Source organism: Rhinopithecus bieti, unplaced genomic scaffold (genome assembly GCF_001698545.2).
Source record: "Rhinopithecus bieti isolate Rb0 unplaced genomic scaffold, ASM169854v2 scaffold_30448, whole genome shotgun sequence".
Lineage (NCBI taxonomy): Eukaryota > Metazoa > Chordata > Mammalia > Primates > Cercopithecidae > Rhinopithecus > Rhinopithecus bieti.
In genome coordinates, this window is record NW_016813223.1 from 121,807 (window position 1) to 131,687 (window position 9,881).

A 9,881-nucleotide genomic window follows, 5' to 3' on the forward strand; every position below is an offset into this window, starting at 1 on the left:
AGGTCCCAATATTAACATCCATTGGATGTACTTTGGTACCTCAAGCTGACTTTCCAAAATCAGAGTTCAAAACCTTCCACATCTTCCCTAACATGCCCCTCTTGCTCCTCTTATGCACTCCAACTCTGTGAATAGCATCCTGTCCACCAAGATTTAACCGGAAACCTGGGATCATCCCAAACTCTTGCTTCCTACTCAACCTCACACCAGATGTGCTACCAGGACCTACAGATTCTACCTCCTGAGCCACAAGCTTCTAAACCAGGCTGTGTTTGGGAGTTGCAGGGTACATTGCTCTCAAGTGGGTCACAAATCCTCTCACAGTCATGGTTGCTGCCTTTATTGTGGCATCATCATTACAGGTATCCCTGTCTCCAAAGAGTCCCACCACTAATTCAACTCCCAAAGCATTCCCAAAGTGAATTTTATAAAACAAAAGCTTAATTTTACTATTGAATTTAAGATGAGGCCCAAGGCTTTTGGTTGGGTCAACAAACTCTTACTAATCTGGTGTCTACTTCCAGCTCAATCTTCTACTTTTACCATAGATTCTGGGGTAAAGCTACTTGCCATTTCCAAAATATGCTAGACTTTTCAATTTTTTAAAACTCTGAGTTTTTGCTCTGCTGGCCGAGTCCTCCCTGTCTCCTCCTCAACCTTGAACTCATAGGAAATTCTCCTTGGGCCTGATTTCTCTCACCTTCCCAGGCTGTTCGTTGTCTTAGCCAAGCTCATTATGAAATTTTTATCTACATATTTTGTAGTTATTTGTTTCCCGATCTACTCTCTCACATGATGTAGTGTAGAGATCAGGAACCAATTACTTTTTTAAATCTGTTTCTGCAGTGCCCAGTGCATGGCTCAGCACATGTTGGCCAGGCGATAGTTAATGCTTATTGTCAATAAGGTGATGGAATAATATTATTTCAATGGTTTTGCAGTTGCTTTTCTTTCTAACTGGAGTATCCCCCTCTTTTTTGCCTTGATATTTATTTATTTTTTATCTTCCAGATACAACTTGAAAATTCCGCCTTCCATGTGGACTGCCCTGGTCCTCCACCATGCTGTAGTTAAGAGATACTATCTCTGAACATGCCTGACATGCTCCCCACGGATTGACTCCCCACCTGTTCTGCCAGGGGGCAATGCTGTCTCCTGTCTCACACTGTGCCCTAATCCAGGAAAGGGCTTTCTTATTATTCTTTGCATCTTTAGTGCTGGACCAGGGCCTGACATATAATAGATGCTCAATGAATGTTTGGGGAATAAATGAATGGATATACAAGACAAAGTTCAACAGGGGAGGTAAGAACCAAATAAACTATCTGTCAGAGGAGGGAGATCCAACTTTATGGAGAAAGAGATCTATTTCTCAGGGTCAGCTTCCAACATGAATATATCTGTATGAGGCCCAGAGATTCCAGGAGGCAGGAACCGCTGGGCTGTTTAGGCTGAAAATCCCAGATCATGTTGAATTTGTCCAGGATACAGCCACTATCTGATCCAGGCTCCCAAGCAGAGATGGGCTCAAGTGTTGGGGAGTCTCCATTTCCCCTTCCCTGCAGCTGGGGTTTCTCTTGCCCTGCACCTCCTCTTCACTCCCCAACATGAGCCTATGCGCACGCGCGCGCGCGCACACACACACACACACACACACACACACACACATTCTCTGCCTCGTGAGACCCTCTTCAGGAGCACTGAGGAGGACACAGGATGGGGTGGACTTGGCAGGGAGGTAGCTGGGCAAGGCACAATAGGGAAGGATCCTGTGGTTAGATGGGAGTCATTCTCTTGAGTGAAGCTCTACCCCACTCTGTTGTGGAGTCCACGTTCTACCTGAGGGCTCTTCCTAAGGTGCCCACCAGGCTTCTGTTTCCTTTTTCCTCCTGTGACTCCATCACCTTCCCAGCTACCAGCAAGTGCAATAAACTGGGGGCCCACTGGGGCAGATGTCTTAATGGAGAGAGCCCAGATGAAGAGAAAATCCCTGAGCAGGTTGTGAATGCCTTCTGCAGTCTCAGGGCACAAAGCGAGAACTCTTTGGACAGGTAAGGAAGGCAGTGAAAAGCACTTCCTTCACTGAGTGTGGGATCACAAAGTCAGGAAATTTGGGGGAAATTTTCACATGATTTAAAATAGTTCTTGTCAATTTCTTAACCAACTTTACAAGGTCTTCATATTTTTTAATAAAATGGGAGGCGGCACTGTGTTTCCCTAATGATCTTCTTTTGCCATAGGAGGCAGCATGGGCTGGAACAGTAGCAGCTGGAATAGCAGCTTTATCTAATCAAACTTTAGCTAAGATGTGAAAATAACCTAAATGTCCATCAACAGATGAATGAAGAAAATGTTGTGTATACACATGATGGAATACTATCCAGCCTTAAAAAGGAAGGAAATTCTGCCTTATTCAACAACATAAATGGCCCTTGAGGACATTATGCAGTGAAATAAGTCAAATACAGAAAGACAAATACTGCATCATTCCACTTACATCAAGTATCTAAAAATAGTCAAATTCATTAAATCAAAGACTGTAACAGTGGTTACCAGGGGCAGGGGGAGGATGAAATGAGTTATTAATCAACAGGCATAAAATAATTAAGTAAGATGAATACCCCTAAAGATCTGCTGAACAACATTGTACCCGTAGTCAACAATATTGCATTGTATTAATACACTTACAATTTGTTAAGACGATAGAGCTCATGTTAAGTGTTCTTACCACAAAAACATAAATAAATTAAAAAAGAGGATAAGGAAGGGGAAGGATGGCACACCTGGTCCCCAGGAAGTTCCTGAGTGTACTTTTGTCTAATTCCTGCTGTTTTCTGGGAAGGATCTGGGAGGAGTCACTCACCACCTATGGAGGCCCAGTGGCCTGGGAAGGTCTTCTCCTTGGTACTCATGAGAGTTGGGGTCTTGGGGGCTGTGGGGTGCTCAGGGTGGGAGCACGAGGGAAGGAGGTGTGTGTGATGAGTGAGATAGAGTCCCCGTGCCTCTAGAGGAATGGAAGAGCCATCTCAGCATATTCAGAACGGGCTTAGGAGCAGAGTGAGGGGGTGTCAGCTCTCTTAGGAGAGGAGGTGATAAATAAATGTTGTAATTGTCTTGATTGAAACTGAAGGATTGGAAAGAGAAAATTCTTAAGACTTTATCATTGTCCAAAGCAGTTTTTCTTTCTTAGAATTTCAATCATCCTTGCTACTCAAGACCCCCAAAATGGTGGAACCCAGGGGTACAGAGAGCTAAGGAAGGAAAACTCCATAGTTGAGATGCCTTCTTGAGCCAGCAGGTGGCAGTAGTGGTGGTGGAGGAGGCAGCACTTAGATGGACTGACTGGTCCTGACCACACTTGTGGTCAAAATAGAGAATGGAAAGCAGGTCTGCTGTTCATGGCCCACATGTCCAATCCTTGCTGTTGTCTGGAGGAGGAGCTGGGAGGAGACCATTGATGAACTGCTCTCAGATTGGTGGTCTATGAAGGTATCTTTCCCTTTCAGTAGATGAAAGGTAATTTCTGGACTTTGTGGTTCTAGAAGAAAGAGATTGGAGAGGGTGCAGGGAGCAACATACTGCCTAGATGCTGGGGGAAGAGAGGCTTCAGAAGAGCCTCTTTGACTTTGGTGGTATTCCTGTTAGCATGGGGAGGAAGTCCACTTCTGCCAGCTGTGGAGTACAGAGCAGGGCTTGGGGGCCCAGGAGGGGACTGGCAGGGGATCTGGCACTGCTACGGCTGCTGCTAGGTTGTCTTTCCTGTGTTGATGATACACTGCAAGAAACAGGAGATAAACTTTTATGCTTTAGTGACAGCAGTGGAGGAGCTTCCTCCTGAATGTTCACATGTGAGACATTCCCTCTCCTCTCCCTCATTCTCCATCCTTGCGGACTACGAACTTCACTCCCACTCACTCACTGCCATGATCAAAGCCGCGGTTGCCTCCATGGAGCACAGCACTCAACTAAGGGGAGTATCTCTGGGGCTGCACCAAGGAGCCGATGCCTGCCCATGTCTACTCCAACCTCAGAGGGCTGAGGACAGTTATGGATGCTGCTGTCTAAGACAATCAAGCTCACATTGCAATGATTCAGAAAAAAAAGCAAAAAGTTAGGGAAGCACCAAGATAGAGTGCCTGTTAAAAAATGGAAAATGGAGTAGGGGAGTTTTAGTCTGAGGAAGGAAAAGTTTGGAGGAGGGAGCACAAACGCACATAATTCAAGGTTGTCCCTAATGAAGACATGCTCCCAAATGTTCCAGACAGTGGGAGCAGCATGTGTGGGTGGAAGTGGCAGGAGGCAGGGAAGAAGTTGCTAACATCCTCTTCTCAGGCCAGCAGCAGCACTTCCTAAGTTTATCAACTGGCCCAGCAAATGTTTAATTAAGTGCCAACTAATCTTTTGAAGGCCTTTTGGTGGAGAATAATTTAATGGAAGGCAGGACTAGATGACTTTCAGAATGTCACGCAAATTTTTCTGTGTTTTGAGCCATTCTGTTAATAGTTACACAGACATTTTGCCTTTTCTCCTGTTATTGACTGTTTCTCTTTTTCATCTATGCTATTCCTAGTTAGTTTAAAATCTGATCTCTTTTTTTCCGGAGGTTAATACATGCCAGTTTGAGTTGGCCAACTAAAGAATCAGAATTGAACATCAGAAAGAGTAAAATTCCCAGGCCTTTGTTACCCTAGCTTGGGTACAAGCTCAAGATGATGCAGAAGGAGGAGCAAAGCATGGGGATCCACGAAAGTTAAGTTCCACTTCAGGTCTAAGAGAATCATGTCTGTGATCTGTATCTTTGGTTTCTTCATCTACAGCTGCCATCTTGTGGGCTGGAGCATGGTGGCCAGGCAGTATGCAAGGGGCTCTGGTGTCCATACAGCCCTCATAGACCTGCAGAGGTATTATTGCTCTAAGCCCCCAGTGGGGTTCCAGTTTGATATCTGCCCTGGATGGAGATGTGGGAGTGAGAGAAAGGGATATGGAGGCAGGTCCACTTTACTCAGCAGCACCTCAGGTCTTTGGGACATCCTGGTGTCTGAGAGGAGACAAGCAGAAAGGACTTGCTGAGCTTCTCATCTCCAGGAAACTGTTCTTCTACAAGGATTCCTGGGCTGGGTGTTTAGCATCTATCATATGCCCCCACCCCAATCCCACCATCTCTTTGAGGGACTTGAAATGAAATCACTTAACATTAACTCACATCACCTCTAGCGCTGCTCTTTAGGATTAAATGAAGTTTAAAGTCACTGAGCCTCTCCCAGAGACTAGACCCTGTGTGTGCGTATGCATGCCTGTGTGCTCATGTGTGCATGTGTGTGCATGTGAGTGTATGCGCACGCACATGTGTGAGGGCAGCATAGGGGATGAAGATGCAGAGCACCCTGGACAAACACTCTGCAGTCTAGGCAAGAGTGAGTGGGGTCACTGATGTTGAGGCACAGAGCTAAGTATGGGGAGATATGACTGAAGTTTGATCAGTGTGCTGTGGAAATCCATTTGGATGATAGGTGGGGGTGAGTGGGTCACAGAAAACCTCCTGGGGAGCTATCACCTCCAGGGATGATGTAGAGGGGATTCTGTCTCTTTCTAGGTCAATGCATGTCGACTCTCCTGTGGCAGTTTATCCAGTCTTTTGTTCTCTAGCTGCATTTGTTTATGGATACTACATCCTTTTCTTCTCTTCACCAGGAAGACTTCCTGGGCTGGTCAGTGGGCCAGAAGAAGCTCTGCCTAATCTCTCAAAATAAAAAAATGGAAACCTAGTCCTAGCGTGTGCCTCACAAAGGACACACCTTGTGCTCCTTGCCAAGGCATAGCCCAGGTAGCTCCGATCTTTTGATTCCACCAGTTCCCAGGTGGTGGTGCTAGAAACACGTCAGTGGTTTGGGGCTGGACAGTGGATGATGGATGGAGGTTCTTAACTACCCAGGCAATAGTGTCAGCTTAAAGTTTATTTAAGAAATTCTGCTTGCTAAACTTAAAAAAAAGACTTTAAGCTGTGGAATTTGTAGAGAAAAATATATTCTACATACCTACAATGCAAAGAGCTTGAGAAAAATTTAGGCCCAGGAGAAGAGTTTAATAACAAGATTTAGAAACAAGAACCAGAAGCTCTAGTCTCTTTGTTTCAGTCTGAAATCAACTAGCAGGGACTTTCCTGTGCTCAGTGAAAGGACCCAGGAACCTATAATCTTGACTAGGCAAAAGGGAAGTGGGTGCAATTTGGGGGGACTTTCCCAATCCTACTATAAAATTAGTTCTTATCCTTTCTCTTCCACCTCCGCTCTTGATGGTTCTTAAAATTTTTTATCCTTCAGGTATATTTTTCAATTGACTATGATGTGATTTTACCTCCATGGAAATAAGGGAGAGGCTATTGTGTAGCTGGTGGGAGGAGAACTGGGAAATAATATGATTAGATTCAAACTTCCATAATCACTGAATGTGATTAGCTCCCAAGGAAACTCCTGCTGGTTGCACTTAGGAATACAAGAAAGAAACCCAGATAGGAACCCAGGAGACATCCTCTGCTCTGCCTTCTTCCTCACCTTCCACGTTCAATACATCATCCCTCACACCCTCTGTGCTTGATGGAAGCCCTGGTCAGATCAGCCTAATGGTTCATGCAGCACACATGTATCCCCACTGCTGCAAGAGACAACTGAGGAGGCTTCTCTAGAGAGCTTCAGTGTCTTATTCTCTTTGTTTTCAGGTTTTATAAACTAGATGCTTTCTAGGCATTGTTGTCAATGGTTGTTGAATGATGGTACAGAATTCAATTTAGCAGCGCTAAATTGGTTCTGATGAATGATTATGGAATTAAAGGGCAGAACTTAATTTGGCTGGATAGTTAAACAACAGGCATGAATAAAACCCACAAGTAAGCTGAGACCAAGGAGAACATCCTCAACCCTTTGAAACTTGTGCTACTGTGGTGTGTTGTGCTCTGAGACCCTGGAGGCCTGGCCCACAATCTTGCCCTAGACCAGTGGTTGTCAAAGTGTGGTGTGGGGACCTTGGGGTCCCTGAGATGCATTCAGTAGGGTCAGCGAGGTCGAAACAATTTTAATCATAATGCTGATATTATTTGACTTTTTTATATTTTTTCATGAGTCTATGGTAGAATTTTCTGGAGAGTAGATGATATGCAATGACATCATCACTCTGCCAGCTAGTGCAATATCTACTTATGTAAAATGTGTTTAAAATTTTCTAGTTTTAATTTTTAATACAATAAATATCAATAGATGTAAATCATGTGAATAAAATCTATTTGGGGTCCTTATTAATCTTAAGTGTGTAAATTACTTTCAAGACCAAGTAGTGTGAGAACTGCTGCAGTAGTAACTCTCTCTGGGGTCCATCCCCAACAGACTGGGCTGAGCCAGGTTCACAATTCTGGTCCCAGATGCTGAGTGCTCACACATCTATGAACCTTGCAGGGCATGTCACGTGCTCATCCCTTCTGCAGCCTTGACACTGATGGCTCCTTCGTCCACTCTCCTCACCTCCCCTGCATGGCGAGTCCCTAATTAGAAATGGATAGGTGCCTCATGTAGAGGTGGGCCCGGAAGCAGCTGAAATCAGAGACTGAGACTGGGCAACCAGAGAGAAAAAGAAGACCTTCTGGCTTGAATCGGGTCCCCTTGTCACTCTTGGGTGGCCCCTGATTGCCTCTAGGGTCCTTCCAAGGATTTCCCATTCAGTCTCCACTTTCCTCCACAGGCTCCTTTGTCTCTCTGTGACTTTTTTCCATCTCCAAAAAGAGAGCAAAGACATGGTGAGTCAGGGATACATATGTTTGATTGGGAAGCAGAGAGAGACAAAAAAAATCACAGGTCTTGGAATAGGTTCAAAGTCCAGAGGAAGGGGTGAGCTTTGTTAGGATTTATGGAGATTATTTGGGAGAAAATACAAACAGACAATGTCATTGTCTTCATCAAAGAGTGTGGAGTTGTGCTGTAAAGAATTCTGGAAAATTTTCATTGATTTAAGCAGTTTTCATATGTTAATTTTTTTTACAATGTTTGCTCCTAGAAACCTTAATGAAGTTGTTGAATCCCATTGAGGCAGAGAACTGAATGTTCTGTGTTCTTGCAGGAATCTCATATAGCCAGCAGAAGGCAGTGTGGTAGAGAAGGTAGCAGGTGGAAATATGGCATATTTGGATCACAGGTGGAAGGTTTGAAAACGTGGCACTCTGTCTAAACCATGTTGTCTCCTGGGTGAAAAGCTGGGAGGGGTTGTCGATTCAGGGAGAAAACCCCAGTAGACTAGGACAATATCTTCCATCTTGAATCTGAAGACAGGTAGTATCTTTTAGGTTGTGTGGTGGTCCCTGTTGTTGGAAATAAGGGGATGGAGGTGGGTAGGGGGATGCAGTATCCTCTTGTCCAGGTCAGAGAAGGTGGCTTCTGAGGGTCACTTCTGCTTTGGTGTGCAGTCTTGCTGGCATAGGGATACTTAACGGTGGGACTTCTACTGTATGAAGGGTGGGAGAAAGGGTTCAGGCACCTGGGAGGACAGGACTGTGGGACCTGAGTTGGGGGTGGTGCTGGCAGGGGACTTTGCCTTATTTCTGCTGCTGCTAGGACATTTTCCCTAGTTGAAAGTAAACTGAGAGAAAGAAGAAAGTAGTACGACACAACATCAATGAAGAAAATTATTCCCCAAAACACCACAAGGGAGAAACACCCTCTCTCAACACCCCTGTCTTTAATGTCAATGACAAGACATCCCCATTGCACTTGCTCCCGAGACTGCCCACCCCACAGGAGACTTTTGTGGGGCTGCCCCACAGATGGTTGGGACCTGCAGTGGCTGCCCCTCCCAGGAGTTGGTGTCTGGACTGCATTCTGTCCTTCGCCTGGAATATTTTCACATCACAGCAAGTTAGGGGAGAGAAAAGATGTGAAGGTATCTGGGAGGTAAGCCTTGAAGTGAAAGGTAAAGCAGAATGCTGGCTAAATTAATCAGACCTGTTGTTGCAGATAATCTAATTCGGAGGGAGATTGGATTATATTTTTTCTGCTATGAAACATGTCCTTTCTTTGACTCTGTGTTCCCTGTTCTAAGACATTTTTTCTCCTTACTCATCGCTCCTTGGGAACTTCCCTGGACCTTCTGTACTGCCCCTATGACTTACAACTTGATAATTACTTCTTCAGGAACCTCAGTGTCCCTTGTCATGACCCATCCTATGTGTTAGAATCTGGGAGCATCTGGGTATCTCACCATCCTCTGACCTAGGTCCCAAAGCTTGATAATCAAATAAGAGAAATACTCAAAGTGAAGTACAAGAGGAACAGAGACCGGGAGCTTGAAAGTAGGTTCATCTCAGCTTTACCAAAATCTATGGGATACCCTGGAGCTGCTTTGTTTTCCTCAATGCTACCTTTGATCTCATTCATTTCAAAGGAACTTTTAGGTTTATAACAGTGGTCAGTAATCCTTTTCTGCCAAGGGTCAGATGGTAAACATTTTACACTTAGCAGGCCAGACAATCGCTGTCACAACTTTTCAGCTCTGCTGTTGTGCAAAAGCAGTCATAGACAATATATGGGAGTGGCTATGTTCCAGTAGAATTTTATTGTCGTAGTAAACAGGTGGCAGACTGGATTTTGGCCACAACCTTTTTGCTGAACCTTTTTGTTTTTAGGGTATCTGACTTTTGGGTCTGTTTTCTTTCCTTTTTTTTTTCTTTTTTCTTTTTTATTATACTTTAAGTTCTAGGGTACATGTGCATAACGTGCAGGTTTGTTACATATGTATATTTGTGCCATGTTGGTGTGCTGCACCCATCAACTCGTCAGCACCCATCAATTCATCATTTATATCATGTATAACTCCCCAATGCAATCCCTCCCCCCTCCCCCCTC

General features: G+C 44.7%; 1 long non-coding RNA gene across 1 annotated transcript in view; it reads right to left on the reverse strand.

The window, feature by feature from the left end:
- Nucleotides 1-7,048: 7,048 nt before the first annotated feature.
- The window catches only part of LOC108512566 (uncharacterized), a 32,937-nt gene continuing 30,104 nt past the window's right edge, over nucleotides 7,049-9,881 (reverse strand). Inside the window, exon 3 of the long non-coding RNA XR_001880630.1 lies at nucleotides 7,049-8,619. This is a non-coding gene — a long non-coding RNA (uncharacterized LOC108512566). The remainder of the gene's footprint in view (nucleotides 8,620-9,881) is intronic.